The following is a 20260-nucleotide window of genomic DNA, read 5'->3' as shown; positions in this document are numbered from 1 at the left end:
CTCTACGAGTGTTCTTTTCATGTTAAAGTGATTTTAAAGGAGGAAAAATGCAACAACAACAGTGAATACACTGAACATCAGGACAGGGCAATATGAAGCCCACTCTGCAGTCAACCCCGGGCTGATGGAGGAGTGGCCGCCAAGCCCAGCCCAAGGCATGCTGCAGGGTGATGAGATGGCCTCCTGCACTGGCCCCGTGCCTCTGGGACAGGCCTTCATCACCGGACACCCCCCTCTCCACAGCTGGGCCCGACCCTGGCCCGAAACACGCTGCACAGGCCGTCCCCGGCCAGCCGGCCAGGCCTCGCGCCCGGCTGCGCCCCGCTGCGCTGCGGCCTGCCCGCTGCTCCCGGCCGAGGGCAGGAGTCAGCACTGTGCTTTGAAGAGCTGGCTGGTGTCCGCTCTTCCCTGCCTCCCCCCTAAACATTTGTTTGTCTTAAATACAGCTTTTTTTCCCTTGGGGCTGCCACAGATTTTCCACCTCAGTGGCCAACCAACGGCCGGCGAGGGACGTTCGTTAGCGGCCATGAGGAAGGCTGTCTCTCCCAGTGCCAGGCCCTTCTGGTGAGGGAGGCAGGCGGCAGCTTCGTGTAAAGTGCCAAACAACCTTCCTTGTTTTCCTTGGTTGCCAGGGTAGGAATTGACATTGTCCCCGGCAGAGCACAAGGACTCCCCGTGACAGGGCAGGGACAATGGGAAGGTATGTTTTCTTGACCTGCTGCAGGAAATCCTGTGCGTCTTGCTGGGGAACGCAGCATTTTCCTGCCCTGTCTGCGGCCAGGCTGCGGCTCTGGGGGCCCGCAGCAGACTGCTCGAACGTGCCGTGTTTTGAGCGTTTCTTAAATTTTAACAGAATCGGCTCTATTCGGTGCCCAGGCAGACCTGGGCGCTGTGAACCGTGGCCTGGTCCGCTGCAGCGGTGCTGGGTGCTGGTCGGGCGGGCCAGCCTCCTCCCTCCGGGGCCGAGGGAGGACAGTACGTGCCAAAAACAACGCTGAGCTTCGCAGCTATTACCTGCTACCAGTCGTAGGGGCGACACTGTCTCTCCTGGCTGGAGCTGAGCCGACCGCTTCCACTCAGCATTACTGCTGCTGTTGATTAACCGATTTTTTTTTTTTTAAAGAAACAATTCAGAAAGTGACGCATTACTTCTGCCTGTGGACAGAGGGAACAGCTGAAACGTGGGAGTCCAGACTACAGCTGTGTGACTACAGCTTTTTAAAAAAAAAAAACAACCACATATTTTAGTGAATAAAAACTACTGATTCCTTCTGCTGGTGTTATGGACCTTATTTACTTAGCAAGGTCGTGGTGGTGGTGGTTGTAGTCACCAGACTATCTGTGAAAGGAACAGTGAGACAAGCAGGAGAAGCCATGACCTCTTCACAACTGGGAGGTGTTTAAACCACAGCAGTCCCTCGGCCTGACCTCCTTCCTCCACTCCACCCATACATCTGTATCTTCTCCTCTTCTCTTGGTCATCACTTAGGGTCCTGTCACGCAAAGCAGCCTAACCACCACAGATGATTGCATCCATCAGGGGAATGGTGTCATTGCTAGAAAATAAATATACGCACAGATAAATTAGCTGCAGAAGGGCTTCTGCAGCCATTTGGAAAAGCCTCACACTCTAAAACCCATCAAATGTTTAGGGAGTGTGTGTGGATAATTTCTGAACAGGAAAAAACAGAAAAAAACCAATCTTTTTTCTATGGCGGCCACACACAGAGACAATGCCATTAAGGTTGGGTGACAGATCCATCAGAGAAAATGATTAGCCAAGACTCCAAGTAACCTGTTTATCAACAAGTCCAGGGTGGCATTTTTATGTATTTCTCTTTTTTTGCCCTAATTCCTTGCCAGGCAGCTACGAACAGGGGCATGCCCATGAACTTGGTGCACCCTGTGTGCAAAATTCATGCAGCGAGGAGAAGGCTGTGTTTGTTAGAGAATTCATTTGCAAAAGCTAATGGGGCTGGCTGGAAGCCTCCCTCTACCTTTCCCCTTTCCTTTTCCCTTTCGGAACAGATGCAGGAAGAGCAACATCTCCCGGAAACATTTATGCTGGCATCATGTGATTCCTTGCACGTCCAAAATAACCTCCCTTACACAAATGCCTGCGATGGGTACATGCTGTTAGAGCATGAGGGACGCCTCCTTGCCTACATGCTGTCTCCCGGCAGCAGTGCAACAAGGCAGCTACCACAAGCATAATCTTATCATTAATCTGCGGATCAGGGACACATGCAGACACAGGCTGCTCGAGAAAGAGAGTGCATGTTAGTGGGACCTCACGTAAACAGCTCCACAAAACAGATGTGATATGCAATGTGCCGGTGGGCCTCAACATGGGAAACTTTCATGTTGCCCCAGGTGGGGCTGGCTTCTGGTCCCATCGTCACTGGACAAGGAAATGTCTGCTGCTTGCGTGGAAATCAGGCTTTAAACCTAGCAGCTACAGAGTGAGAGAACACGGGAATCAGGACTTTCCTCAAGCATTTCTACTGGCATAGTGTACAGGAGTACATCTTTTGACATATCAGCATCTAACCACCTACCTCTCCAGCTGTCCTTCCTGCACCTGCTGCACTCATCGCTGTACCCTGGAGATGAAGAGGCCTCTAGGAAGAAATGTTGGCACAGGGAACATACACATACATTGGGGTAGAGTAACAAATGCTGAGAGATTTTATTATCTGGCTTTTTGCCCCCCATCTGGTGGTTCCTCCCCTCTCTGCATCTCCTCACTTGCTCTCTTTCCTCATCTGTGCTTTGTCTCCCTCCTCACTGTGTGTCTTTGTCTGTTCCCCCCCCAGCCCTTGCCTTCCCTTTCCCCTCTCCGCTCTTCTGCCTTCTTCTGAGGTCCCATAGCCTCTTCCTAGTGCTTGGAAAATGAATATAAAAACTGCAATCTCAACAGGAAAAGAAAGCCAACAGTTGCGATAAGCAAGTTTTCTTCTTGGGAGCAGTCTGACCAATGAGTCATTCCCAGGGCTTTTGAAATGACAACAGGCATCTTCTCCTGTCTTTGCTGTTGCTGCCGTTGTGTTCCTCACAGCAATGCATACCAGCCAGTGGAGAATGGGGCCCCCTTATGCTTGGTGCTGCATAAATCATTTTCTTTAGCCTGGGGAAAAAAGAAAAAAAAAAAAACAAAAACTAAAGAAGATAAATGCGTGATTCAAGGATTTACTGCTCAGATTGCTTTGGGGGTCTTTTATTCCTCACCCTTTCCTGTGTTTCTCTCCCAGGCTGCCTCTCCTGCTGGCCTAGCCCTTCACCCCACCCCATCACTCTCTCTCATGTCTGGCTGCCCCCATCTGATTTACCTTCCACTTCACTTTGTCCCCTCCTTTGTCCACCCGCATGCTTCTCTCACTGTCACTTACTCCCTCTCCTGTGTGGCCAGATCCCCTGATTGCCTTCTCCATTCTGCGATACTGGGTAGCTTTTTATCACCTTGCTGGTGGAATCAAGAGATGCAAAATATTCAGTGTGAGGTAGACACTGAATGGTTAAAACTTGGCAAAGTTATAGAAAACTGAAAACAGGCTCTCATAGCAGAAAGTGTCAGGTACCACCAGCTCCAGCTAAATTAAATTCTGTCCCTGTAGTGTGTATGCACAGAGACATTTATATTCATATTTTTAACAGCCTTCTAAACTCTGCAGTTCACTGACAAACCCTTCATGAAGCTATCATTCCTTTTTTAACACCTGAACTTTAAAATGTCACATATAGCATTTAAAAGGACAGGCAAATAACCAAGGAAACATCCTAGCATGCATTTTGCTTCCTCTCCTTATGGTTGATCTAAAGTCCGTGGAAATCAATGGCAGTCTTTCCATCTAGTTCAGCAGAGTTTGCATCTGGTAGGTTGGTTCCTCCTAAAATTTCAGACAAAAAAGACCCCCCACATATGTGGTTTTTTGAGTTTCCTTTTACTCATATATCTGGCAAGACTGATGTGCTGTCAAATGATCTTTTCAGTGCTAAATATACACCATTAACTACTAATAAAAAAACAGGCTTTAAAAATTCAGCTCTTTTTGGCATCTGTACAGAGCATTCCACTTGATCTCACAAGATGTATGGTTTGCACTAGGACTGCAGTCACAGTTTTCTTGTTAAAGCTGTCAACCATTCTAGTGTCTATCCTTACAATGCAATCCAAACCTTGGTTAGGAAAATGCACATTTTTGCTTGAACTATGATATTAAGATCCTTTTCCAGCCCTTTTCTGTATCCACTTGCAGGTTACAGCTCCCGTTAAAACTAGGTTGCAACGTGAAAACAAGGGAGGGAAGAGGCTGATCCCTTCTGTTTGAGACACTTCCTCCCAGTGGCAGAGATACTGTGGACATTAAATGCTTCCTTAAACATGCTATTTTTTGGAAAACATGTCGTTAGAACCACTTACAAGGCAAAACTTCACTGTCTCATCTTGTTAGAGTTACAAAGGTAACTCCAGGACAGAACATTGCCTTTTGACTCTCTTAAAATCAGCAGAGAAATTTTCCTGAACATTAGATTATTTGCCATAGTATTGCATTGGTATCCAATTGGACTCATTAGCAGGTGTTTGTTAATGGCATGGGAGAGGTGGAATCAAGTTGATCATTGTTTTCTTGCGAAAACCGATCATCTTCTGAAGGCAAACGCCTAGAGCATTTTTGACAAGCCAATGTAAATCTTCAGGCAATATTGCATGAATCAACTTTAATGTAATGACATAAAGCAAAGGGAGAATACGGGTGCGGGATAAACATATGTCTTCTAATGCTTAGGCGCAATGGGGAGCCCCCTTATCTGCTTCCATAATGGGCCTTATTATGCTTAAGTAATGGGTATTAGAAGCCAAGCAGTATGTTACATCTCCTCCTACATGGTACATTCCCATACTGCCTAGATACATATGAATCCTGCATGTCACATGTCATTACATTTTCTGAGACTATATCTCCATCCATGCTAAAAATACACAGAGAGAAAGAGAGAGAACTTGAGTGTAAGCAACAGATACTTCTGCACAGACCCTTGGCAATACCAAAGACTAAGAGATTTATACATGTGTTTATTATTCATCATTGTTTGAAGAACAGCATTTGTGAAGATAACCGGCCCTAGGGATTTTCATAGCAAGCGCCTGCTAGGTGCTTACACCCATCCATTTCCAAGCTGGACACGCTCAAGCGAAGCCCTCTCCACCTGCCTTTTCATCTACGTGGTGGCCTGATTTTTTTCTGAAGTGCTTAGTTACAGAGCCATTCCCATAAAAATAACTCCAGAGCTATCCATAAATACTCTCGCTCAGAAATTCCAAGCAGTGAACAGATCTGTGACACTCGTGACCTGTGGTGTCCCGCTCTTCTGCTATCGAACTACAGGGACCACAGAGCCCTGAGCTTGCTGTGGGGACGAGCCACCTTCCAGCAGCCTCTGCCCTGCCACCTCTTCTAGCGAGGGTCCCTGCTGCGGGGCCACCTACCAGCAGCGCGGGTCGGCCTCCTGGAGTCCACCTTGCGATAGGGATGCAAGGCAGAATTTCTGGACCAGACCCCGCTCCCCTCCCCACAAATACCAGGGAAATCGTTAGTGGCCAAAAACCTCGCTCTAACGGCTTCATCGCTGGCACTCTGGAGTTGGATTTGGTCTTACGTACGAGAGACAGGGGAGGAGCAGCAGTCCCCTGGTGACATGTGTCAGGCAGGAACATGGCACATGCTCGAAGTACCCCCGTGTCCCGGGCTTTTGCACTTCTGCGTGAACAGCCGAATGGGCAGACCCCTCCTGCTCGGCTGCAGCAGATGGAGCGGTGAGGCAGGCTGCGTGTCTGCAGGGCTGGGCAGCGGAGCTGTGCTCTCGAGCTCCAACTGATGAAGCTGATTTGATGAGCTGATTATTCTTGTGTATTAGTGCGTCGCTGACATGGTGCTCCACACTGTACCAGACACAGAAGGAGGGGTACAACACGGGCCCCCTACCAAGCTTTCCACCTAGGCGAATGGACCAGACGATCCAGAAAGACGGACTTCTGGATGATGAGGAGGAGACGAAGTCCCTCTTTGTAACAGAGCACTGCAGCTTTCTGAGCTGGAATGTAGCAGCATTCCTAATTTAGATACTCTGGTTGAATTTTAAGTGGAAGTGAACAAAACATTTGAAAAGCTGTCCCTGTTCTCTCAGCAGGGAGACTTCGAGAATTTTCTGGGTTTGGGGAAGAAATACTGGCACAAAACCAGCCAGAGTTTTCCCAGGTAGAGACGTGATTCCTGGATGCGAGCACAGGTTTTCTAGATGTGATGGATGTAAACAAAGAGGGGTTGGTTATCAGGAGGTGATTCATGATGGGAGGGATAATGATGAATAGGTGTTATGACAACAACTGCTCTGCAGCTGTAGCTCTCTCCTCTGCCACAAACTGCCAAAAACTCACCAGCTTTCTCCTGGGACCTTATAATGACAGTAAACAAGGCTTGACAGTGTCCAACACAGAAGGTACATGACTGTTGACCTCCTCATGGCAGGGGAAAATTGGCTAAATAACATCAAGACATGGAATTGCAGGTACTTGTTAGGTCTCTGGGTTTTTGCAGACAGCAAAATATACCCCAGACAACATTATTCCTGGTTTACATAAGCCATTCATTATGTTAAGAATGTTTCTACCTGTGCAGTTTCTCCAATTTTAGCTCAATATTCCTCCCTCAAAATGCAGAAAAGTACCCTCTGGGAGCACAAGGATGGCTTTTTATATATTTTTTGTTCATTTCTACTCCAAATTGAACAAGAGCAAGCCCTGGCAGAATTTTTTTCAGGCAGAGTGGTGGTTCTGCTCTTGCTGAATCATCTGTGACAATGATTAGGCAAGAACACAAAAAATAAACATTCCTTGGCAGCCGGCCTCCAATCTCCCCTACAAGGTATCAAACCCACCATTTAGAGATCAGCCGCAGAGTTTGAAAAATACTGCGCTAGGTCGCTTGGTCTGTGCTTGATACGGAGAACAAGCTGTACCATACACGGAGAAGCTCAGCACAGTCCAGACGAGAGACCAGGTATATACACTGGTGATCAGGTGCTCAAACAGAGTTACTGTGTCATCTCCGCCATGGTATCTGGATGCACACAGAATAAACAGGAGAGATTTGCTAGCGGGTCCAATGTGAGGCTGAATACATACAGAGGTCTACTGGAAAGCAGGGCTGACATGATAGTATTGTTCATAATATTTATGTATTCGTATATATTTGAATATCTTTCTAGATTCCTTTGCTTCAAGTGCCTTATTCATGTGAGTCCCACACTTCACCCCATCCAGGAGGTTTCTGCTCATCAGCTCCTCGTCTCTGTCACTCCTCATTACAACAGTCACCTATGAGAATAGGTAGAGAAACAAAAGGCCAGATGCACAGCTGCACAGATGAGTGGAGCACACTGTAACAAAGGAGAGCAACTCTCTTTGGACATAACTAACATGTGTGAACTTGCTTGACTGTTTGTAATCCCATTTCTTGTTGCCTGTTCTCACAGCTATGCTGAATTTAAACATACAGTGTTTTCCAGCCACGAGTGTTCTCTCTTTCATCTGATAAGGCCTATTGAATCTATCCATTGAGGCATTAAGAAGAACGGAGATTCAGGGAGAAGGAGGGATGAAGGGGAAGGAGGACCGAGGGTTAAGGCAGAGAAGAAGTCAAAGTCACTGAGTTCCTTTCTCAGTTCTACCAGAAATTTTCCTGCACACTGCTGCACATGCCAGTTCACCAACATGTGCCTCGACTGGGAAATCTTGTCAAATGGGGACTCCAGACAGCCCACACTATGAGATCTTGCTGTATGTCCTTGATGCATGTTTGTGAGTTTTTGAGATCCCACTTAGGCTAGCACCATAGAGAAGCTTTTAACTAACCAGGCAGAAAAGGAAGCGGGGGCTCTAAGATCTGGAAACATCAGTCTGAGGATTCATGCCTGGCAAAGAATGTCAATACTATTGCCAAGCGTATTCTGCTGAACTTTCTGTGAGGTGACTCTTCTTGTTTCTACACAACAGCAAATATCCCATGAGGTATGAAAGACCACCGCCATATACCTGCCCCGCATTTCCACTGCAAACCAAAGTACTCATTGATTGAAAGTTCAGAGAAGTCGTGGGATGGTACAGGGAGTGGTGAGTTCAAGGACCAAGAGTGAGGGGAAATTCCAGTTTCCTGTGCTATTCTCAATCACTTCTACAGCCATTGTAGATCCAGTGGCTTTATAGCTGGAAAGTTGTGTTGCACAGAAAGGCTGAGTTTCCCACCCAGATCTACAAACCAGAATCTCGTTCACGGCAAAGAATCACTGGACATCCCCTCCCTACCTTGTGCCTTGGAAAGCTGCGATGAGGAAGTGCTCAGGCAGGAGATGACATCTGCTGTCCAGGGCCCCCTCTGCTCCGTAGTGGGATGGGATTGGGTTGGGTATGCAGCTGGTCTGCACAACTTCATGGTGCAGGCCTTTTTGGCTCTCTTATCTCCAGAAGCAGAAGTCTGGATTACGCAGACAGTCCTCTGGCTCAAGAGTTCTGCTGCCAGTCCTGAGCTATTGGCGCAGCACAGGAGCTGTACAGGGGAGCCACAGAAGCAGAGCACACCTCTCCTGCAGAGCCATGGTCACCACCTGCCTGCGAGCTGCTCCAGGAGCTCCTGCTCCACTCAGCTTCCCACTATGTATTTTGTGATTGTCAGTCTCATGAAGATTTTGATAAGAAGCTTGCCGAGCCAGGGAAGTTGGCTGCCTGCTCCATATCTGTGCTGTTGTGACAGTGTAGGACCCCACATTTCAAGGTTGGACAGAAAGTGATAGATAGCTCCAGAAGAGGCTCTTAGCTGAGGTTTATTGAACTGTCTTATTAAATTGCTGCTCTCCAGTCTATCTCTCCATTGACTACATAGGTTACCTAAGGTATGTCTCAGGGAGGTGTCTCAGATCTCCTCCCAAAGCTTTGGCAAGATAAAACCAGGCCTGAATGTGCAATGACCTCCGCAGTGTTAATAAGCTGGGTGCGCTGTGCCTGTCTCCTTGTGCTTTCAGCTGTGCATTTCTGTTTGCCATGCATCCCCCTTCCCCTCCTTCTCCCTCTCTAGCTCCCTTTTTTCCCACCCCTTTTTTCGGGGATGAGTACATAATTCCCCATCTTTTTATAAAGGGGTTATACAACACCTAGAACAGCACCCAGACATGCAATGCTCTGCTCCATGCTGGAGACGTCTCAGTGTTCCTGCAGTCCCTTAGATCTGACCATCCAGAAGCACCTGCTACCAACAGCTCGCTCTGAGTCAGCTTCCTCTACCACCATGTGCATGCAAACTAAACATATTTTTCTGCACAGGCCACTGAGAATAACATGAGTGCTTATTTTCTGAGCCATGCTATAGCTGTCTTCTTGGTGAAACATAGAAAATGAAAAAAAAAACAAAAACCAAACAATCATGCTCACTTTAAATGACTACTGAAGGAATGCTTAATGGATAAATTAGGCATTTCTTGGCTGTGAAGGTGGCACCTTTCAGTGACATCCCATGATGAAAGCTTTGGGAGTGATGACCTGATATGGTGGCACATTAATGTGAACAGCCTCCCTCAGCTACACATTTTATGATAGGATCTCAAGAGTGAAAGATTAAGAATATATTAGTTATCAACTGCTTTTCAGATGAGTTTCTTCATACAATAAGACTTAAAGGCAAGCTGGTAGGGTGCTGTGAAATCTACAGATATTTATGAAACAGTGAGCAAACCTAAAAGGCTGTGTTCTTTGAATGTGACTTGGTAATTTTCTAGCAGAGTTACAAAACAGAAAAGATCTGCATTTGGATTATTGTTTTGAAGACTTGTTGCTTACCTAGATCTTGAGCCAAACTGTTTCTGACGTGGAATTTGGGTGGGAGAAAATTGTCCTACACCCTGTTTGCGCTCCCTGTGCCCTATACTAGAGGTGAGGTGTTGGTGAGAGTTGCCAAGAAAGTGAGTGGCAGCTTTTGGGGATGGAGAGGCAGAAACCTAAGCCAGGACACCTGGGAGATGCTCTGATCCAGCACACACACCTCCCCGGCAGGGTGAATCAACATATCAGGAACATACTCGCGCCTCATCTTTCCCTCATCTTCTTCATTGCTCCAAAACCCAAGTTGTGTCTTAAGGGTACAACCAAGTCCTAGAAAAGTGTACTTTGACACTGTAATTCTGAATGTTGAGGTTTTTTCTAGGAAAGGAGGGCAAACGCAATGGAGCATGAAAGCCACTACAGCTTAAGCAGAAGCTTGCGTAAGAGAAGATTAATGCTGGAGAGCTGGCTAAGAAGGGGCCAGAGTAAATAATTTCTCTTCTTCAGAAAATTAAGCGTATGCAAGGAGTAGCAGACAGTGACTATGGGAAAACCTGTCAGAACAAAGTAGCAGTCTTCCATTCTCTCCTACCTACAGATGCAGCCAAACGCACAAGAATGGGGTTGGGGGTTGTTCATAAATAGTCTGGCTGCTGTTTGTCAGAGGCAACAGTTGAAATGTCCGTGCACAATTGCTACTTTAGCATGTGCTAAAAATGACAATGGCATCCAGTCGCAATGGCCCCACTGAGAACTGTCGTTCCAAGTCACAGTCATAAAACTACTGGTGGGTGGTCTTCATCTCCGCTTGTCCTCATTATCATTTCATTGTGTTTCTGTGGCCCACTGCACCATGGCACTCCCTGCATTTTAAAGCATTTCATTGATGGGGCAGTTTGACATTCATATTTATATGTCCTTGTTGTATTGCAGTGGTTTCTCCTATTCTTGGGATCCAAGCCTTTTGTGAAATGGTGCGAGGAAGATGTGTATTCAAATCTTGGCCCAGTGAATTGGGTATTGTCAGGAAATACAGAAAGTATTGAGGATTTAAACATCCTGGACCCTATCTTGCTGCTGCACAACGTAACGGAAGGGTTTTTCTTGCCAGGGACTGAAAGCAAAGCTGTGGAAGAGGTCAGATGGGCAGCACGTACCTGGTTTGGGGTTCAAGAGCAAACTTACTGGGTTACAATGGTAAAAGGAAGCAGTCTGCTCTCCGTCCTCCTCTGCCAGCAGCAGACAGCAAAGCTCCTGTTGTCTCCAAAACCAGAAAGTCCAAACCCTAATAATATCTCTTTTATTTCCTAATTCTTGTTTAACATGCAAGTCAAAAGCTAAGCAAAGCCTATATGCAGCTCGGTGACTGGGCAAAGCTTGAGCTGTAAAAGCAAAATGTTTGCCAAACCTGTGGAAAATAAAAACAAGAGACAGCTTACACAGTAGAAAAGGGAAATCTAAAAAAAACTATTGAAACCTGAAGATTTACTTCAATTGTTTTACTTGCGTTCTTGGCTGATGGTTCCTCTCCTTCAGGAAACGGAGCCAGAGCAGAGGATTTGTCCCCTACCTCCATTCCTTGGTCAGGACGGACGGGGGACACAGCAGAGACTTGATGCATGCAGGGCTGCCTTGCCCTAGCTGGAAAGCAGAGTAAAATGGGCAGACATAGGAGGCACGTAGGGTTTCTGCCATTTTGCGGGGCCAACATGTACATAGCTGGCTTGCTGTGCGGCAAATACCCTGGTTCTGCATACATCGGGCTGCACTACATGGCTCTTCCGACTTTCCAAGTTTTGCTTGTTCCAGGCACATAAAGGAGCAGCTGCTGCTCATGTGTGCATGCATTGTTGCCCAGTGAGGAGTTGAGGATGTGTCTTGGCAAATGGCAAGAGCCTTAAGTTTGCAGGTAAAATGCCGCAGAAGGGAAATGAAAACATAGGCCCAACTGAAAATGTAAGAAGGTGTTTGTTTAAATGTTTTACGGATGACTGTTCAAAGCAGTGCAAAGCAGGGCTTGCAAATCAAACTAAAGAATGAATGAAATATCTGACATGGGCTTTCTCCAAATTTTCCTTAAAAAAATTACCTGTGGACAAGAAGTCAAGGGGCAGCTTTTAGCCCAAAGACTAATCTTCTCCTGAAGTGCCCCTTCCTGGAGTACAGCTTTTAAACCTGACCGCCTTCTCAAACCATTAGTGAGAATGCCAAAACTGTTAGAAGAACCCTTAGCCCCACGGGATCATAATTCCCTTCTTCACCCAGAGAACAGGACCATGCAAGAAGGAGATGTGCAGGCATCTCACATTGATCTTCCAACATGCCTCAGTCCTGATCTGCAAGCTTTCAGAGCAGGATTCATCCCCTGTGCTCATTCAGTCCTTGGCCTCAGCTGTTGGTGCCAAAAACGAGAGTGATGAGAGCCAAGTGGGATGACAGCTTTTGTACTGTGCTCCTTGGCCCACTAGAAACTGAACAGTGAGACAGCAATAAAGATGCCTTTCTGAACCATTGCACCTAGATCCACAGCAAACCACCCTCAGCAATAACTGAATCCTGTACTTTTATTCTTATATAGCAATGACCTGAGATGGAGGAGGTGGCTTTGGACACACAGAGTGGGCCAGTACGCATCTCTGTGGAGCATCTCTGACCTGCTCTAAAGTCAGGGCAGGAGATCCCTGCCTAACCCTCCTCTGTAAGACAGGAGTCATGCACAACAAGGCTAGCAATAGTAATACTATTTATTTAAATATTATTTGCCACGGTTGTAGCACTTCTGTTGGTGAATGATTGATGGACCAGCTGGAACTGCATTGAGCATATTCGTTAAGTTTTTGGTATATTTTTGCTTTTGGCTGTCAATGGTTTAGACTCATGATTTTCATCTTGTGCCTTATTTATGAGCTGTTTGAATTGACAGTTTCCTATTTGCCATTCACCCCTCATAGTATTGAGGGCTGATCACCTAAACCACACAGTACCCCTTCTGTTTCCCTCTGGGTAGGTGAAACTTGTCAAAGAGAACAGTAAACAAGGAAATACACCGTGAACACATAAACATTTGTGGTTTTTATGTGAATAAGGACATTACAAAGAGCAGCCAACCACTCCAACAATAGTCAACCTTCACTTCCCTAAGGATATATCCAGAAGACACAGCATGGAATGAGAATTCAAATGGAATTTAAACAAATATTCACCAGTCCTGTTTTTCAGCACTTAACCTGCTCTGTTATTTGGACCCTCAGTCTTTGGTCATGTTGGAGTCTTTCTTGGAGATAATATTAGCTTGTATTTTTAATGCTAGTATGTGATTTCCTGATGAATTCTCTTACTACTCATGCAGGAGAGGGGAGAGGTTCACATTAAGGAGCCTAACTGGTTATTTGGTTATTATTTTGATCTGTAATGTGCGCTCTTACCAACCTAAAAAAGAAATGAACTTTAGACAAGGTTCTGACCTACATGCAAAAATAAGACCTGACATTTGAAACTTATTAAGCGCTTTAATTTAAAAGGCAAGTAATTTCATCAAATGCATGTAGCTTCCTCCCATACTTGGAGCTGCACGGGTGTTCAAGTCTTTCACCAAACCGGGAGCATCACTCCTTTTAAATGTTGTCCTGGGGAAGCGATTCACCTTTGTCGTGGTTTAACCCCAGCCCCCAACTAAGCACTACACAGCCACTTCCCCTCCCCAAATAACCTGCAAAAGAGAATCTGTAACAATTTTGTTGTGATTTAACTTTTTTCCCTACCTTGCTAACAAGAAAGGGGGGGGGGGGGGCAAAGAAATGTGCCAGCCGTTAGACCAACATATTTGACATCCTGCCTTGATTCATTTAAGAAAGACTGCAAGAACATAAGATTGTAAGAAAGATTGTTACAAAGGATTGCAAAAAGATGACTCTTGGAAGATATTGCACAAGAAAGATTGTTATAAATCATGTGCAGAGACTGTCTATAGACTGCAGGGAAACATGGAAAGGAAAGAAACCTTTTTCCTAAATACAGAAAAGACAGGTTTAAAAAAGGAAGCGAGGGACACCAGAACACTGCTGCTTTGAATGTTGCATTATGTTTAGTTGGATTTCGTGTAACAGTATGTGTCACTGACGTGACTCCTTCAACATATACATAGGGATAAAATTTCGTGGGGTGGTGTTTTACATTTCGTATAGCAAAGAGAAAAATAGAAATACCCTTTCGAAAAAGTCTTGTTGGTTTTTTTACTTTAATTTTCTTTTGTCATTATCGGTACGGGAACTTCTGCCTGTGGATCCTGTTGTAATTAGGAGAGGTTTTGCTGTGCATTGTCCTCAGTGCCTGGCTGGCTGCTCGGAGGCTGCTCTGCTCACTTAGAAGCACTCAGCAGGGAAACAGGGTCATGTTGGGAATCAGCACAGACAGCTGTGACCCAGCGTTGCCCAGTATCCAGCATGACCAAGAGGACCCAATCGTAGGCGGGGGAAGTGCCCTGGTCCCCAAGCACCATCACCTATATTACCGTATGCACACTCTGATAGGGTGCCAACAAGCTCCTCACACTCCCTTGCTCCTTCCAGCCCCATCCCACCCACTTCTCCCGGATGCCAGGTTCTTGCACCTCCCCTGGCTCAGCGGGAAGGTTGTTTCCCCAAAAATGAAGCTGCTCCAAAGGCACCCATCCCAAGATGACTGAAAGCAGCCGTTCCTGGGCCGGCCAGGCATGCGGAGGTGCAGGCACTGGCGTCCAGGGTCCAGAAAGGTTTCCTCCAAAATGCTAAGAGTCACATCGTGTTTTGAAGGCTTAATTTGGTAATTGGGCAGCCCCCCCCACCATCTGTGCTAGGCGGTATCCGCACACGCTGGCTGGGCAGAGGCACTTGGCTCCCCCCTGACAACAGCCTGACACCTCCGATTAGGGAGCACAGCCTCCCCGCGCCCCGCTCTCTCCCCATCCTCTCTGGGAGAGGCAGCTCCTGCCAGGGGGGTCTTTGGGTGCCCAAATCTGGGCAGAAGGGTGGCCGAACTGGGTCTGACCAGCAACACCTGTAGGAGCTGAAAGCAGGTGCCAAAGCAGGAGACGGGTACAGCGCTTTCCTGCTGCACCCTCCCAGCCTTCGGGGTTCTGCGGGTCGGAGAGGCAGGAAGGCTGTGGTCACAGCCACAGCTCCCTCCGTGTCCACCGAGTCTCTGATTTTGAAGCTTTTCTTCCAGGCCTAGGCACTGTTCTTGTAAGTGGCTCCAAAACTGTATTGAACCTCAGCGTCCAGAAACATCAGCGAGAAGCATTTTTTTGTCATGCAGATGTTTTTAGACACATGCTCAACGTTAGACTTCAAAATGATCCCCCTTGAAGGAAGGGAAAGTGAGCGTGGGAATGCCTAGGTGGTCTGAAAAAACCTTCAGTGCTGTTTTGATATCAGCGGCAGCATTGCATTTCATTCTGGGAGGAATATTCATGGCTAAGCTGTAAGCCTCTGATTTATAATGGAAATACTGATAGATCCAGATCCATTTGCAGATGCTATTATAATGTTTCATCCTGGGGAGGGGAGGGGGAAGGCAAACAGCCTCCTTTCCTTTTCATTTTAAATATCGGTACACTATGATATTGGTTTCATGAAGCATTTGGATGGGTCCTTATTCACAAATGAATAAAAATGAGTAAAGTCCTCAGAATCAAAGGTAAGCCAAAACTGGCACCCATAAGCACAAGGCAACCCAGAGAGCCCATCTGCAGCCAAACCATGCAGCAGACCCAGACACAGCTTAAAGGCTGGCAACAAGACCGCCTGCAGAATCTGCCAAGGAGCCAGATGCTGTTGCTTCCCAAGCTTGGCATGAGGGTTCCTGATTGCCATCCAACAAAGAGGAAAAAGAGGAATGATATAATGTGGTGGGATAAAACACATCCCACCTCAACCTCCTTTATTGCTCATTGAAAAAAAATCGTGGAAGATACTATTGGAAATGTATCATTGTTTTCAGAAATACATACATTAGCCACAACAATGGCCTTGCCAAATGGGAAAAGTAGGAGCTATTTAAATGTATGTGCCATTTAAAAAAAAAAAAAATTAAATCTTCATATGCTGTGTTTTGGGTATGGATGTCTTTGTGTCTTTTGTTAACTGTTACAGTGATAACCACTAAAATGAATACAAGTGTGGCAAAAAGCTTCCAGTTTTTTACAGTAATATTTCAAAATCCCCTGTCTCGGCACAGCTGTCTAGATCAGATAGATCACAATGATGGCTACCGAATGTAAAGAAGCCAGGTTTGTAAAACAAGGTGCGGAGAAATAAAAAAGGAAACTGTAAATGAAGACATGTGCCGAGAAAGACATTACAAAACAAAATAATATATCAAGGCATTAAACAGGTAAGGGCTCTGCTTTTTGCACAGTTGCACAACTGTGCTGATGTAGCTCGATTTCATTGGCATCACACCTGAGGGAAACTGGAGTAACACTGTGAAGGATTTGGCCCAGACAATATAAAAAGAAGTCGTGGGACTGTGCACCTGAGGATATATAAAGAAGCCATGAGGCACTATCATGTATGGCAGTGGAAAGGATGAAGTAAAATAAATAGGAAAATATACGTAAAATAATATGCTGCAGGTAGGTAAAGAAATAGGAAGCAGTAAAAAAGTCATATAAAAGAAGAAACAAGAAAATACTGGTAGAGTTACCTGAACAATAACAGCTGTTATCATTACTTTTATCATCATCATCATCATATCATATTTTGGAAAATACCAGGTGCTTCCATAAATGATACTTCAGGGCAGCTCAAACATATTTGCAAATTCAAGTCAATTTTGCCAGAGACTTTCAGCTGAAAGAAATACATCAGAACATGGTAGACAAACCAGTCCCATAATTTCCATTGCTGGCTGTTTCAGCATAGTCAAAAGATTCAGGCACCTGTTAAAAAGGGGAAGGCTTCCTATAAAACCGAGGACAAGGGATCCCCTTCTATTCAGTAGCACAGTGGTTAGAGCAGTCGCTGAAGACAAGGAGACTTGGCTTCAATTAAACCTGTAGTCCTGTGTCCAGGGTGTTGTGTGAACAGGGCTGTGGTGCGTCTTCACATCTCTTCTGGGCACAGGAGAATGTTGAATGTTAAACCTGAGCCCTCCACGTTAACAAAACTGCTCTGGCTGCTGCGATACTGGCTCCCAGGAGCACTTCTCTCCTGTTCTGTCATCCCAGCTTTTACATCCCTTGGCTTTCATTAATATTTTTTATTGTAATTATTTTGTTGTAATTGTTTTGGCTGAGGAAGATGTTTCATTTTCTTCACCTGAATCAAATGACTTTTAGATTTCCTTTTTAATTCTTGTCTGGTTTTGGTCAGTCTAACTCTTTTTAATTCCTTATCAAATCCAATTATTCATACTTTCAATATACACATTCAACAACCTAATTAGTTGCATGGCCCTTCTTACAACATTTTCAACAGGTTAAGTTGAAAATACTTGGTAAAATATGAGGTATGGAAATACGTTTATTGTAAAGAAAGAATATAAAATAGAAGCATATTGTAAAGTATTACATACTAAAAGATATAAGGTTGCTCTTGGTGGACCTCTTTAAGTTTCAAATACATATTTATATTTACAGAGCACTATATGTGATAAATTCATTGTATGTGTAAAATCCCCACTGTTAAGAATTTCAGTGACAACCACATTTATGCACTGGGAAGTGAAGAAATGTGACACCATGAGAAGGTGTATCTCAAATGGTTTCTCGCACCTTTGCAAGCCACCGGGAGACGTTTCCCTTTCTGGACCTGGACATTTAAGACTAGTAATAAGGAAGGCTTCAGTTTGAAGGGTCGCTATGTGTTTTTATAGCTGACCACTCCAGAGTATGTAGCCTATGTTATAATACATTTGTTTCTTGCTAAATATAACTCTCTTCTTAGGGGACAACATTGCCTACTGCGGCAATATCATATCGTGATATCGAATGAATTACAGTATTGCAGAAAACACAGGCACTAATGAGCACTGAAGACTATAAGCAGGATTGCCCAAGATTTTCTATTCTAAAATCTTGCTTTGTTATATCCTAACTTGGCTGAACATTCACCACTTGAGGTAAAATTTTCCATGATGCTTGGCTGTCTCAGGCTGATAATTACGGTTCTTGTTTTGCTAAGTTTTAGGAAAAAAAGCTCCTTCCTTAAATAGGGCCCTTTTCTCATGTGAAATGAGTTCTTACATTAATTGACTGGCTTAGGACTTCTGGACTTTGATGGAAGGAGTAGGAAAAAACGTCAGCGCTCTGAGATTTGATAACAATACGGTGTATCAGCAAAATGCCGCCCAGTATGACCATGTTACAGCTTTGAGGAAACCAGGTTGGTTGTGTCCGGCAGAGGTGGGCTGGAGGCAAGCACTGAAATCCTCTGGGCAGACCTGAGCAGACATGGCTTTGGGGCTGGCCTGCCTACGTCCCGCTCCCTCACCCTTCCTGCCCCCGGGTGCCGCTGCTGCCCGCAACGCCCTCCTCGTTTCCCACTTTGGGGAGCGGGAGCCGCCTGCCCGGGCTCCGGCACTACGCTGAAATAATAGGAAATCTCCTTTCCGGGGGTGTTGAGGCCGCGCGGTCACTCGTGCTCCTCCAGCTGCCTCCATCACTGCCCGGGGGTCGTGGTGAGCGGCCTTGCCGCTGCCCCGAGCGGCGGCCCTGGGGGTCGGGGAACTCGCCGTCCGTCTCCTGGGCCGGGAAGAGGTTGCAAGGGGGGGGTGGCGCAGACCCTGGACGCGATCCCCAGCCCTCCCCGAGACGGGCGGCTGCTTCGGCAGAGCGAGCGCGCCGGGTGCCGGCGCAGGTCCCTGGGCCGAGGACTTCTTGGCCGTCGGGGCGTCTCCGGCCGACGGAGCACCTGGAGAGCTGGCGCCCGCCGGCAGCAGCTGCGGCAGAGGGGGCTGGCAGGCCAGCAGGCTGGGCGGCAAGCGGCAGGGGGGCAGCCCGAGGGGCCCCGTCCCCGCTAGCAGAGGGGGAAGCAGGCTCCGCGTTATTAACGGCTTCCCTGGAAGCCGAGCTGGGGCCGGGGCCAGGGCAGGCAGGCAGCCAGCCAGCCCAGCATCCCGGGAGGCTTCCTCGGCTCTCTTCGCCCACCTCTTTTGCTCCATCCAGTGGTGACGAGCCACCTTGGAGCCTCCAGGCTTTGAGGACGAGGCCGAGGGGCTCAGGGCACCTCAGCCACCCTGCCTGGCTTTCCCGCAGCCCTGGAAGAGGACGCCCTCGCCTGCCCTCCCCTGCTCCGGCTCCTCCCCAGGGGACCCGGGCGCCGGGAGCGCACGGAGCCCCGCTGTGCGGCCATCGTCCCCGCAGAGAGCGGCTGGCTCAGGGCTCCAGCACCTCTCCGGCCGCAAGGCACCATCGCTGCCTTATCGCCCCGGCCGCCGGGGAAGCAGGGGCAGCGGGGCACCCTCGCCTTAGCCACCAGCGGTGCTTTATGGCTGGCCAGCTCCTGTCCAAGTCCTCCGTGGGGTGGGGGCGGTGAGGAAGGGGTGGCTGATTTCCCCATCGCTTCTGGGAAGAGGCAGAGCAACGGGGGCCGAGGCCAGGAGGGGCCCCTTCTCTTCAGCCTGAGCCCAGGGGAGCGTTGGCTGCTGGAGTGAGCCCTCAGCCCCAGGTTTCCAGCCGTACCCAGGGCGAAGGCAGCCTGAAGGTTCCCCCAACTACAGCCAGAGCAGCTCCTCAGGTGCTCGTCACCAAGGGCAGCATTTGGCTCCCTGTGATTTGTTGGGGATTTTCTTTTTTTTTCTTTTTTCGTCATCGTCTTTTTTTTTTTTGCCTTTGACATTCATGTCTAGTTTGTCAACGCTAAAACCAGAAAACCTGCATTCTCACAATAATTTATGTGTTGCCTGAAAGAAATGCGCATTGTCTCAGCAGCAGGGACCCAGCAGTGAAGAGTGAGAACCTTCAACACCCCTCCCCACCTCCCCCCCCATTCTGTCCTCTCTTACCTGGGGCATTTCGATGCCACAGGATAAAAATAAATAAAAGCAAGTACTTCCACTTCCTCGGAGCGGAGCTGATACGGCAGTAGCTCACTGGATGAGAGCAGCTCAGACCTGAAACGCTTTCTTCTCTGTTGGGATCACAGCTTGAGCGTAGGCTTGTTGTGTCGGAATGGGCCTACTGTACCCAAACATCTGAGCTTTCTCCAGCTCCTAGAGGAACATTTTATACTCATTATACATGCAGCAGAATTTCAAAATATGTCCCTGGGACCAGAATGCAGGAGGAGGACATTAAAGGTTAGGAGGTAGTAGGGGAAAAGCAAAAGGAATGAGTAATCTGGAGTTGCCTGATAACCCTTCGAGGCTTAGCCAAAATTAACCGTATTGAGCTGTCGTGAAAGGGGGAGATGTGCT

General features: G+C 47.1%; 1 long non-coding RNA gene across 1 annotated transcript; it reads right to left on the bottom strand.

Annotated features, from left to right (window-relative positions):
* Positions 1-1275: 1275 nt before the first annotated feature.
* LOC128150524 (uncharacterized) lies at positions 1276-20047 on the bottom strand. The gene is made up of 5 exons (XR_008238078.1): positions 19850-20047; positions 16550-16695; positions 3069-3127; positions 2559-2621; positions 1276-1556 (listed from the first exon to the last, which is right to left on the bottom strand). It is a non-coding gene; the product is annotated as an uncharacterized LOC128150524 (long non-coding RNA).
* Between the last annotated feature and the right edge of the window lie 213 nt (positions 20048-20260).

Source organism: Harpia harpyja, chromosome 13, assembly GCF_026419915.1.
Source record: "Harpia harpyja isolate bHarHar1 chromosome 13, bHarHar1 primary haplotype, whole genome shotgun sequence".
NCBI classification, from domain to species: domain Eukaryota; kingdom Metazoa; phylum Chordata; class Aves; order Accipitriformes; family Accipitridae; genus Harpia; species Harpia harpyja.
This window is presented reverse-complemented; position numbering and strand designations above follow the sequence as displayed.